Consider the following 13,764-nt stretch of genomic DNA (forward strand, 5'->3'; position numbering starts at 1 on the left):
TGAAGGACTGCACTACTCAGGTGCCCCAGTAAATTCATTTCTTTTTTTCTTTATGTATATTTTTTATTGGAGTTTGATTTGCCAACGTATAGTATAATACCCAGTGTTCATCCCATTAGGTGCCCCCCTCAGTGCTCATTACCCAGTTACCCTATCCCCCGCCACCTACCTCCTTTTCCACTACCCCATGTTCGTTTCCTAGTTAGGAGTCTCTCATGTTTTGTTACCCTCTCTGATTTTTCCCACTCATTTTCTCTCCTTTCCCCTATAATCCCTTTCATCATTTTTTTATGCTTCCCATATAAGTGACATTTCTTATTTAAGTTAAGAGTCCAGGTTTCTGGCTGATAGGAAAATTGGGCCCCTGGAGTGAATTTCAGGCAAGTGGCCCTGAGGGACACTGGGCTAATCTGAACTGGGTTATCAGCACACTTTGGGCTGATGGCAGTGCAAATGCAGCTGTATTAAGAGTAAAGGAAATAGCAGTTCATGGTATGTAAGGATGAAACAGCTCATTGCTTTAGCACCTATTGATACTGGAATAAACAGTCCTTTGTGGGGAGGGTCTTAAGGGAGCCAAGAACCTTTGGTGTCTAATTAGCATAAAGATGTTGAGGGATTCTATCTATGTTGCTACACTGGCAGAGATTTGTGATTCTTGGAAAATTAGCTCAGAACAGAAGAGAGGAGAAGTCTCCAGTTTTGAAAGGTAAAATTTTTTAAAAAGATTTTATTTATTTATTCATGAGAGACTCAGAGAGAGAGGCAGAGGCACAGGCAGAGGGAGAAGCAGGCTCCACGCAGGGAGCCTGATGTGGGATTCAATCCTGGGTCTCCAGGATCAGGCCCTGGGCTGAAGGCAGCGCTAAACCGCTGAGCCACCCAGGCTGCCCTGAAATGTAAATTCTATTTCCATATTCCATTATGTGAGAACTACTGAAAAATCATCACTTCAATAGAGAGAAGTTGATAGAATATATCTTACCCTGCCTGGAGTCTTTCTTTCTTTTTTTTTTTTTTTTTTAAGATTTTTTTTATTTATTCATGATAGACACACACACACACACACACAGAGAGAGAGGCAGAGAGGCAGAGACACAGGCAGAGGGAGAAGAAGCAGGCTCCATACAGGTAGCCCGACGTAGGACTCGATCCCAGGATTCCAGGATCATGCCCTGGGATGAAGGCAGGCGCTCAAACCACTGAGCCACCCAGGCTGCCCTGCCTGGAGTCGTTCAAGGAAGATTTTTTTTTTTTTCTTTCAAACTACAGGTAGTTACCTATTTATTAGTAAGTCATGAAATCAGTTTGAAAATTTTTAGTGAAATAAAATGCAGTAAAATAGAATAAAACCAAAAAAGAAAATGAGTGAATGTACATTACATATTAAAAGTAGGAAAAACAGGGATCCCTGGGTGGCTCAGCAGTTTAGCACCTACCTGCCTTTGGCCCGGTGCACGATCCAGGAGTCCCGGGATGGAGTCCTGCATCGGGCTCCTGGCATGGAGCCTGCTTCTCCCTCCACCTATGTCTCTGCCTCTCTCTCTCTCTCTCTCTCTCTCTCTCTCATAAATAAATAAATAAATCTTTTTAAAAAATAAAAAAATAATTAAAGTAGGAAAAGCGTTACTTTTGGGAATGTGTGTTTCAGTTACATATGTACATGATATGAGTATTTCTGAGTACTTATATTTGCCTGTATCAGGTTGTGATGAAAGATGTGCTTCTAAAAGGATCTTGGCCAAAACCTTAAAAATCTTAATGGAGCAGCAGGGGTAGAGATAAAATGGAGTCAGGAGATTTTTAACATTGCTGTTAAAACCTTTAATAATGATGCTTATGTGCTATCAAAAATTTTAAATATGTATTTTCCTTATCATATGTACTTTCCTTATCAGATAAGAAGTTGGACTAATCCATGTAATGTTTCCCCAGGACAGGAGAAAGAATTAGAAGAATTCAAGTTAAGGCAACATTGCTTTTTTTCTTTTTTTCTTAAGGGTTTTATTTATTTATTCATGAGAGACAGGGAGAGAGAGGCAGAGACACGGGCAGAAGGATAAGCAGGCTCCATTCAGGGAGCCCGACGTGGGACTCGATCCCAGGACCCCAGGATCACGACCTGAGCCAAAGGCAGATGCGCTCAACAGCTGAGCCACCCAGGCATCCCACTAGGGCAACATTGTCCAGGAGAAACAACCCATAAACAAATGTCTGACAGAAGAGTTGCTCTTCATAAGTGACCATGGCCCCATAAGAGCTATTAAAATATTATAATTAGTTTGGCATATGTATTATTTTCAAACCTTTATTGGGAAACTTAAACACTCTATAGGAAGGTTTTTATTATAAAACTAGGGAACAATTTCTTAACTAGACTGTTCACTTAGACTATAGAAGCAATTACTAAAATGTTTCTAAATATTAAATTTAACATTCTGTAGTAGGTAAGATGATCCCTCAAAGATCTTTATGTAATCTTTGCAGTGTGTGAATATATAATACTAAAAAGCAAAAACATTTGTATTTATTTAGGGTCATCTGCTTTAGAATTGAAAGATTGTCCTGAGTTATCAAATATGGTACAGTCTTACCACATGAGCTCTTAAAAGCAGAAAATTTTCTCCAGCTGGAGGCAGAAAAAAAGGCAGCAGAGGAGAAATGAGAGATTAGAGGTTACATTAGTGCTGTTGCTGGTTTGAGGAAGGGACAAAGTGACAAGAAAAGCAGGTGGCCAAAAATAGCTGAAAGAAGCTGGCAGGGATCCCCGGGTGGCGCAGCGGTTTGGCGCCTGCCTTTGGCCCGGGGGCGTGATCCTGGAGACCCGGGATCGAATCCCACGTCGGGCTCCCGGTGCATGGAGCCTGCTTCTCCCTCTGCCTGTGTCTCTGCCTCTCTCTCTCTCTCTCTCTCTCTCTCTCTCTGTGACTATCATAAATAAATAAAAATTAAAAAAAAAAAAAAAAAAAAGAAGCTGGCAGCCCCTGCTGGCAATCTGCAAGGAAATGGGGAGCTCAGTACTCCGTACTTCCTACTACCACAAGGAAATGGGGAGCCACAAGGAATAATTGAAGCCTGCCTATAACCTGCAGGAGCCAGAAGAAAAATCCTCGAGGGCCTCCAGATAAGAGCTCTGGCCATGGACACCTTGACTTTGGCCCTCGGAGGCCCTGAGTAGAGGACCAGCTGCATCTTGATAGAATCCTAACTCTATGGGACTGTGAGACAACGCATTTGTGTGGTTTTAAACTGTCAACTTTGTGGTAATTTGTTATGGTGGCAATGGAAAACTAATACACATTTTTAGCTTAAATGTTTATTCTCCATACACTAAAGTGATTGCAGAACTACATAGTGACAGCTACTCAATGAAAATAAATATTGTTCTGACAAGACTTTTTTCAGTCTTTATAGTACTCCAAAAGTGAGTTGGACTTTGCTATAAGTAATCAATGGCGTTATATGGAAATGCTAAGACTAATATTTTGTGCTTAAAACTTTTAAAGTGATGAATAATTGAATATTTGCTCCTTGGTGATTTCTTTCTTTGATGATTGTGGGAAATTTTTTCCACTTTAAAAAATGGCCAATCTGGAAACATTGATTTCTTGTAAAATGAATTATTTTTGAGATATTTCTCAATGCTGGGCAAGCATGGAAAAAAGGATCATCTATAATGAAGAGTAAGCACACAAAATAGTTTTTTTCTGAGTCATTCATTTTAAGGTTGCATGAGATAATAAGAGCAAAGAAGAAAAATTTGCAGTGGCTTTTTTTCAATATGTGCTTTGACCTTAAAAATATTTAATACCATGCTTTCCAGCTTAATAGGAAATTTATAAATACATATCTTTTTTTTCTGGCTCAGTTAACTTTTTTCCCTGCTATAAATTAATATATTTTCTTTTTCCTGTGCTTAAAATGAAAGAAGTAGCATTTAAATAAGATATCAAAAAAATAAGTGTGCATTTCTTACAGAAAAACTCTTATGTATCACAAGGGCTTATTTTAATCTTTACTCATGTCCTCATTGAACACAAAGTACAGAAATACCCTAAATTTTTCCTCTGAGCTCTCAAACCTTCAGATTTGCTATGATCCTTTATGTTCAGTATTCATTCTTTCCTTTGTCTATATAGAGAAATGTGTGCACACACACGCAATATACACACATCTGTGCACACATGCATACTTACAGAAACTAGTTACTATGATTTTGAGAAAAGGAAAAATTTCCTTTGGATCTCATGAAAGAAATAGGTGAAAAGTGGGTAGAGTGCAACACAGGGGAAAAGCAGACTGGGAGCCTGGTGGAAGCTGTGCTCAGAGATTGGGAGTGGATATAAGGTGAGTTGAACCTGATGGATCCTCCAGCCCTGCATCCCAAGCTTTGAGGCGTTTTTGAAATATCTGCATCATTTTTAATAATAAATAGAAATTTAGGTTGAGAAATAGGTCAAACTAATTTGGGAAAATGAGAAAGTGGTTAGCTTTTCCACCTACACTAAGGTACTGCCTGGAGCCCCATGATGCAGGAAAAAAAAATTCCTTAAAAATGTGTAAGTGGATTGAAACTAGGTATATATGTCACTTAAATATAAGAGAATTGAAAAGAATGATTTTTTTTAGTTCTGTGGTTATTTTTGACAATGTATGACAAAATAATTTAATCCACAATATTTATTTAATGTGTTTCCTTCTTATTTAGTCTGAGATCTACTTTTGACCTTTATATATCCCTTATTTCCTGTTTGCATATTTGAATTACCTATCTTATAGCTTATTCATGTTTTGGAGCTAATAAATGTTACATGTAAGTAATATGCACGTAACAATGAATTAATATACAATTGGGAGCATTTGATACATTTTTTAATCTTTAGAATATTTGATATATTCAAGTAAAACAATTTTCTAAAATCAATAAAAAGTCAAAAACAGAAATGCAATGCTTGCATGCAAAATACCTATAAATATAAGTATAAATATAAGAAATTGGTAACAAAAAGAAAATCATAATTAGTATAAACAATGAATTATGTACACTCCAAACCACTCTGCTGAATGACTAAGTGAGAGAAAAAATGATTTCTTCTCATCACAATGTATTGTTAAAGGCAATGCCGTTATAAAGACTGAAACCACAGGGGCACAATGTCAAAAAATGGCTTTGTCTAAACCCTAGCATCATTTCTCACAGGCTGATACTCTTGGGCAGAAGGGTCAGTGGGTGAATGTATCATCCTCTAGTCATCCTGCAAGAAGGCATGCTTGGGCCAGGACTCAGATGAATGTACTGTCAGTCTTTGTTCCTTGTAAAGGATCTCATCCTCAGCTTTCCCATTTATATGGGGTGAGCTTGATATTAGCCCTACCAGTAAAGAACACATTTTTTTTCTTGGATCCAACTGTTTACAGAGATGCTGGGAACAAGTTTCTGAGATGAAGCTGGAATTTTGTGTAACACCTCCCCTTGATTCTGTGGAAAACAGAGTTCAGGGCAGCTAATCTTAATGGGATGGAAATCTCACTTCCTATTTTTATATTTTCCAGGTAATCTGAAGAGAACTCCCTGAAACATTTGCCGTGTACAACTCTACTTTCCCTATACGTAGGACAATGTAGGTTTATTTTTTGCTTCAGTAAAGATCCAGCCAGCTGTGACACAGTTGTATGGAAGTGCTGACATATCCAACCTGTGGTTTTCATTAGAGTGTGAGGATCTACATCTACCTAGAAAATAAGATAAAAGATAAAGATTTACACAAGAGATTTTTATAAACAACACCCCTAAAGTATAGCCCATCCCTTCCTCCTGCATTTAATTGGCCAAACATCACTCATATGCTTATGCTTAACAGCAAGGAAGGTATAGCTAGTTTGTCTAAGGAAACGGACATGGGTTCAGTGAATAACTAGACAGTTTGTGCTACAGTGGTAAGTAAGATATCCCTTACAAAGTTGTTTTATTTCCTTCTCAGATTATTCTCATTTCAAATTGGCTGTCGTGACATTTCCTTGAAGAATAACAGTGTCTTACCCAACAGAATTTCTTTAATCTACAGGCTGGAAAGTGGTAAATATGAGTGATGGTGTTACTTGTTGTGAAGAAGTGTTTGCACATGTAACACTTGATTTGCATGTGGTGTTCTTTGAAACTAAAACAGTACAGATCTTTTGATCTCCTAAAGATTAGCGTTTCAAGTTAAATTCAAATTATGGAATATTTTATATAATTATCTTCAAAAGCCACATTAGTATGAAAAGCAAATTTCAGCTGATAGTTCTTTGGGTACACCCCCCCTTTAGACCTATTCTGTATAAGAAATGACACACACAAAATTTTACTTTAGAGCCTAAAACCTTTAGAAAGACTTTTGTTTTTAAATAATATGCAGTTTTTGAAATAATAAAAATCATGCTGCGATATTTTATAATGCTACTTAATAGCAACGAAAGTACAATTTAAAAAGAAAAACATAATGAGAAATCCGCTAACAACTAACAATAATATATAAGAAATCAAGAAAGAAGTTAATCTTAAATTTAATTATATAGAGTACTTGATAACGTTCATATACTGTCAGTTATCTACTTAAATTTGCATCATAATATTCCTTAGTGATCAAAAATTATTTCCAAAACTTATTACTTCTAGAAATATGGGGGTTTTAATTTTGATGGGTAAGATGGTTACTTGTAATTTAAGAGAAATTTAAAGAGACATGCACTTCAACATTCTAAAAGGTAAAAGGGATAACAGAGAAGTTTTGCCACTTGAAATCTCTGCTTTAAAATTACTGAAATGCTAATATTATAGATTTTAAAATGCAATAAAAATTACTAAATATGCCAAAAAAATTACTAAATATGCCAAGAAGTAGGACAATGTAATTCATGATGTGGAGGGAGTCAGTCAAATTAAAATGACCAAGAATAACACAAATGTTGAAATTAGTGTAAAGGACAAGTTCTTATAATAGTATTCCGTATGTTCAAAAGTTAGAGACAGTTATTTTTTTAAATTTTTATTTATTTATTCATGAGAGACACACAGAGAGAGAGGTAGAGACATGGGCAGAGGAAGAAGTCAGCTCCATGCAGGCAGTCTGATGTGGGACTCGAACCCAGGATCCCGGGATCACACCCTGAGCTGAAGGCAGATGCTCAACCGTTGAGCCACCCAGGCATCCCGAGACATTTTCAAGTTTTAAAAACAAACTTATTCTCAGACCATACTTTTGTTCTATACCAAACCTAGAACCTGAAATCTGTCTTGATGGTCTAGAGACATTTTATTCAAAGTCTATGCTTACAGGAGAATATTGGTGTCAATTTTTTACACTTAATCTGAAACAATCTAAATAAGATAGGTGCAAATATGATAAATCATTGTTTACCTTGATCCTCTGGCTATCAAATAAATTTAATTTTATTCTCTAATTCCTAATACAAATTTAAAATAGAATATTACATACCTTCATAAATGTGAACAATAAATGCATCACAGAAATCATTACTGGCATAATACCATGCTGTTTCTTCTGTGTCACATGTGATTTTTCTGTGTCACATGTAACATATTACATTTTATTGATTGTAAAATATTTTCAATTCTCGAAAAGTTTTTTTTCACACTTATTTTGTTATCACATATGGCCGAAAATAAATGGTCCTCTTATAGCTGGATAGACCTCCAATTTCTAGAGTGTCTGTATTACCACTGCTCTTATAAATGTGAGGTTCATTATTTCAGGGAATGAAAAAACCCTTCTGTCCATGTTAATAATCTCCAATGATGGTTGCTGATAAATACTTCCTAACTCCTCTCATCAGGTTGTAATACATTATTAAGAAAACAACTTTAAAATATTTTGATTTCAAGAACACATAGAACTTTCTCAAATAGCTCATATTTGAATAAATAACCAATCCTTTTAAATCTTTGAGTTAACTGAAATACTTAAATTTGTTTTTAGTTTGAAAGTTCTATAGTAGAATTCAAAAATGTTGTAAATATAAGAAAAAAATACTTTTTTTATTTTTAAATTTCTAGTATTTTCACAACTTTTTTGGTATTAGATCAGTTTTGTAGATCCTTAAGAAATTTAAAAAAAAAATCAGTGACTGCCAGTGGATCATACTATCTCTTCTGTGAGGATTAGGAATGGGAGCTCAGGAAGGTGAGGTGATTCATACAGAGCACTACTTTTCAAACTGTGCTTCAGGATTGTCTGGGGGATCCTGTTATACATTCAAATGTCGATTGCACTCCAGTCCTACTCACACAATCCCTGACAATGAATCTAGCATGAATAATTTTAACCAGCTTCTTAGGCAATTCTAAATTACTTAGGCTGTATCACTGGCCCAGATATTAAAAAAGAAAAATCAATTCTAGGACTGAAGCTGCATATACATCAAGTAAAATATAAACCAATTGTGCTTAAAGAATGTCTTGAGATTTTGAATGTAAACACTAGAATTTTCTAGAAATAAAGTTCCCATAGTTCAACATACTTCTGCTTAATATTGAGCTCTGTTAGAGTATTATCCTAAGTGAAATAAGTTAGATGGAGAAAGAGAAATACCAAATAATTTCACTCATGTATGGAATTTAAGAAAAAACAAACAAACAAAAAACAAACAGATGAACATAGGGAGAAAAACAAGAGAGGCAAACCACTCTTAACTACAGAGAACAAATCGAGGGTTGATCAGGGGAGGTGACTACATGGGTGATGGGTATTAAGGAAGGTATTTGTTATGAGCACTGGGTGTTGTATGAAAGTGATGAATCAGTAAATAGTACACCTGAAACTAATATTACACTGTATGTTAACTAACTGTAATTTAAATAAAAACCTGAAAAAGAAAAAAACCCTGAGCTTTTGAATTTGTTTATGCAAACTAAAATGCTCTGCTTTCAGGTATCATTGCACACATCTGGGGATTTTATGAGTATCATATGTTCTTTTCCTGTTTCAGTCATGAAGGTACAGACACTTAGAGTAAATGTATTTTCAGAATTATATGGCTGGTAAATGATATGCTAAAGATTTGCATTTACAATATTTGATTTTACTTGTAATATTTTATTTAGTGTAACATCTTATCACATCATAATCAGGTGAGAAAAAACTAATTATTTTTTGAGGTAACAAAAATTAAAAATAAAATTTTAATTTTTAGTTTTGGTGAGGGCTGTGAGTGCAGTAGTGAGTGAGTGAGTGAGTGCACTTTGAGATGTTATAGCTACCCATAGCGAATTATTTGAGTCACCTACTATCTGAATGAGACATTATTCTATTCCTCTGTGCCTCAGTGTCACTTAGAGTGACTTACCATTTAGAGGAATAATAACAACCCATCAAGGAAATATAAGCTTTACAAAAGATTTCCAGAAAGGAAAAAATGCATAAAGATTAAGCTACCTGTTCAGCATGCATTCTATTCTTTAGTATTAAAATTGCAAATTAGAAAACTCTATGATAGTATATAAGAATAAAATGAGTATAATTTGATAAATAATGCTCTATAATAGAGATATACTCACTGGAAATGAGTATACTTCACACTGAAGTGTGTATAGAATGGAATCAACAATCAAATTGTGTCAAAAAATAAAGAGGAATCATGGGCTGTAAAAAATAGACCTGGTGAAATGTCTGATGAAGCCACCCTGTGAATAAAATGAAAGGAAGGACAGGGCCAGCACCTCAGGAGGAAAATAATAACAATAGAGGAGAAGTCATGATAATATCAGTGGAACTATTTACAATCAAGCTATATGAGAAAATGAAGGAAAATAGTTCAGAATATCTTTTGATTTGCTGATGAGAGAACCTCTCTCATGGGCACTCTAGTGTAATATAAACTTATTGGTAATATTATCAAAATAATGTATTTGTTTTGGTTAATGCAAAGTTGGAGAGAAGTAAGAGTCTTGTCATAGCATGGCTGATTTAATGATATTAGTAACTTTATGTAAGTTATTTTCATGGCTAATTCTTTTGTATCCAAACATGAACAGAAATAACAAGCAAAACGGGTCTCTCTTCTGTCTGGTGTGTGTGTGTGTGTGTGTGTGTGTGTGTGTGTGTGTGTGTGAAAATATGAGAAAAGAATGTTCGTTTTCTTTCACTTAATAAATACACAAAAAGTTATAATTGAAACTAACATCCAACCAACACCTTGACATTATGTCATAGTGAACAACAAAATAATCATAGTGGTGAAAAGAGGTAACAGGAGAGATATTAACTGAATTCGAACCTAGAGATTCTTCATGTGAGAATGGAGAAAATCCTTTGTCTTTTGAGATTGAGTTCTATCTATTTTTGTTCTGCTTTATGTATATTTTGTTTTGTTTTGCTTTTAAGATGAGGAATCGCTGCAAATACTTACCCTGAATTTTTTCAAAGGATGATTCCTTGTGAAAATAGTGGGATGAGTAAGACCTTCTCTGTGATAAACATCATATGCATGATACTTTGCATCACACTTTTTCTTACCCGCAACAAAAACCTGAAATGTTCAGTCAACGAAAGTGTTAGTAATGATATTCTATGTCAATTTACCATTTCTGTCAGCAAACTTCGTTATAAAAGAGAAAGTGAGAGAAAGTAAGAAAGATGAACCCACACACAAACACAAACAAATGAAAAGATTGAGATATAGTGAGCTTATCTAAAACCAGGTATATTTGACCAGATTCTGAGAAATAAAGATAGAAAATTGATCTTGCAAATAACAAATATATATATAGTATTTATAATATATTTTATAAGTAATTATATATATTTATAATTATGAACAGATGCATAATATGACATTCTAAAAGATACCACACATTTTTTTACGTTGCTTTTTAGAGACAAAGCAATCTTAAAGATTGGACATATTGTGCCCCTCGAAAGGTTGGCTGTAACTGAAACCCAATCTCAATTTCATTCCCTTCTTTCCAATATACTACGGAGAATAATTTCTAAATTCTAATATCCATCCATAATTATGTAGCTTTGTGGATACTGATTTAACTTTCTAGAAAAACATCCATCATTTATTTTCCTTTCAAACATCTACTCACTTCTCCAGACTTAGATAATCTGTTATTTCTTTTTCACAATCAGCTTCCACAACCAGAATTTATGTTAAGTGTATTTACTCTAATTAAAGAAAAACACAAAATAATACAAAACATAATGTTTCCCAATATCACGTTTTAAATTTCTCATTCTCCACTGCCTCTACATTCAACTCTATTCCTTTCTCCTCCTGCCTCATCATCAGCTTACTTAATCAATTGCTTTGTTCCAGTTAAGCTAATTTTATTCAATGTTCAGGGCATTTCATGGTCTTTATTGCCTGTAATTTATCTCACACAGCTATTATTTCTGCTTCAAACTCCTTTTTCTTTTAAATCTATCCCATGTTGATTCCTCTACCTCTTATCTTATCATCTACTTCTTAGCATAAATGTCCATTTTCTCCAGGAAGTATTAGAAAATTCTCCTTCCCCTTACATAATTCTGAAAAAAAAATCATAATTACTTGTCTCAGTGACTAATGTCCCCAACTAGACTCTTAACTCTTGCAAAATAATGTCTCCCATATTATGTACGGACTTCCTCGCACAATGCCTGACCCAATTATATTTGCTAACTACGTCTTATAGAAAGCCTTCCAGATACACATACGTCAGTTCACTAATGCAAAAATGATCTATGAGGAGCACCTGGAAGGCCCAGTGGTTGAGCATCTGCCTTTGGCTCAGGTCGTGATCCCTCAGTCCTAGGATGGAGTTCCATACCAGACTCCCTGGAGGGAGCCTGCTTCTCCCTCTGCCTATGTCTCTGCCTTTCTTTGTGTGTCTCTCATGAATAGATAAAATCTTAAAAAAAAAAAGTGACCTATGAAATTAAATAACAGAAGCATTTGGTTAAAAAGTATTTTAGTAAATCATTTACATGTATATGTCTTAGAATAATACTGCCTGGTTTTGGATCCTAGGTCCACTATATATACAATATATTGTTCAGCAACTTATTTATTTTACCTGTTTCTCTTCCATCATAGATAAAATGGTATAAATATAGTATCAACATTGTGAGGATATTAATTTTATTATTTTAAAGATTTTATGTACGTATGTATGTATGTATGTATTTGAGAGCACGAACATGTGCATAGGTGAGCAAAGGGAGAGACATAGGCAGAGGGAGAGAGAATCTTCAGCAGACTCTGTACCTAGCATGGAGCCCTACCTAGGGCTCACTCCCATGATATCCTGAGGTCATGACTTGAGCCAAAACCAAGAGTTGGAAGCCTAAATGAGTAAGCCATCAAGGCACTCCTCAACATCATAAGGATATTTTAAAGATTAAAATGAGATAATACATGAGATAGCCACTTAGAAAAAAAGTCTGTAGACACATAAAATATTATGATTATATACCAAACAATAAAATGGGCATAAAAAGATTTAAAATTACAGTTCTACTAAGTTTTCTGGAGCTCAAAATAAATAAAGGAAAAAGAGGTACATGAAAAAAATCTTATATAAGCAATATTACAGTACTACACAAAATGTATAAATTACATTTTATATAAAATTAAAACAAGGGCATCTGGGTGGCTCAATTGGTTAAGCGTCTCCCTTTGGCTCAGGTCATGATCTCAGGGTCCTGGGATTGAGCCCTGCCTTGGGCTCCTTGCTCAGTGGGGAATCTGCTTCTCCCTCTCTCTATCCTTCTGTGTGTTCCTTGTCACTCTCTCTCCCTCTAAATGAGTAAATAAATATTTTTTTAAAAAGAAAAAGAAAAGAGAGGAATTCAAGAAGATGCTTTGGACATGACAGAGTCAGCACATTTTCAAAAAAGTATATACATAACAAATTTTATATGTTGATTATGCCTCAAAAAATTGAAATTGGAAGAAAAAATAAATAAAAAATGTCTAACATATTTGTGGAAGTGGGATTATTAAGTAAAGTGACATGCTTAAATTAAGACCAGGATCCCATAAAAGTCCATGTAATACTCAAAGGAGGCAGAGCCCACACATAGTGAACTGGGTACAGAGTGGATGGATGGAGACACATCTGAAGTTTAATCTGGATAGATAAGAACAAACTGTAGAAGGTTTACAATTCTAGGCTGAGAATGAAGCTTTCATTCTGGATTTCATAGTATGTCTATAAAATTACGATCAAGCAGATAACATATTCCATTACATATCTATAATTCATAAATATTACAATAGAAAAAATTAGTAAGAAATAAAATTTATTAAAATGACATTTAATGTATTATTATTCTAAGTAATTCTTGTTACTCTTTTCACCATTAACATAGATTTGAATCTGATTATTTGGATAGAGAGCAGAGGAATGTAACCTAGAAAAAAAAGCAGTTCAATTTGGTTAAGAAATGTGACGATTAATAATAACATTTTTGATTTACAGAACTTTTGCTTCTTCTCCCAACAAGCAAAGACTACAGAATTTAATACAAGCATGATGGACTAGATTATAAAATTCAAAACGTTTTATAATTAAGTATAGGTGTGCTCCAAGAGTAGAGAAGGGAAGATGTGCTCTAAGAGTTTTCCTACCATGAGAGCAATGAAACTCATTAAACCCAAGATTTGGAGATGATGAGACTCATGTTAGGATGTCATCTGTATCCCTGAGGAGTTACTCAATTATCTAGACATTTGAGCTTTCTGTGGTGCAAGTCAATAGCCAGAATTTGAATATGGGCC

General features: G+C 34.8%; 1 long non-coding RNA gene across 1 annotated transcript in view; it reads right to left on the reverse strand.

Moving 5' to 3' along the window:
- Positions 1-5,046: 5,046 nt before the first annotated feature.
- The window catches only part of LOC119867166, a 33,666-nt gene continuing 24,948 nt past the window's right edge, over positions 5,047-13,764 (reverse strand). The window contains exons 4-5 of the long non-coding RNA XR_005382512.1: positions 10,408-10,527; positions 5,047-5,733 (exon numbers count right to left, since the gene is read on the reverse strand). This is a non-coding gene — a long non-coding RNA (uncharacterized LOC119867166). The remainder of the gene's footprint in view (positions 5,734-10,407; positions 10,528-13,764) is intronic.

The sequence above is a fragment of the Canis lupus genome, chromosome 32 (genome assembly GCF_011100685.1).
Source record: "Canis lupus familiaris isolate Mischka breed German Shepherd chromosome 32, alternate assembly UU_Cfam_GSD_1.0, whole genome shotgun sequence".
NCBI classification, from domain to species: domain Eukaryota; kingdom Metazoa; phylum Chordata; class Mammalia; order Carnivora; family Canidae; genus Canis; species Canis lupus.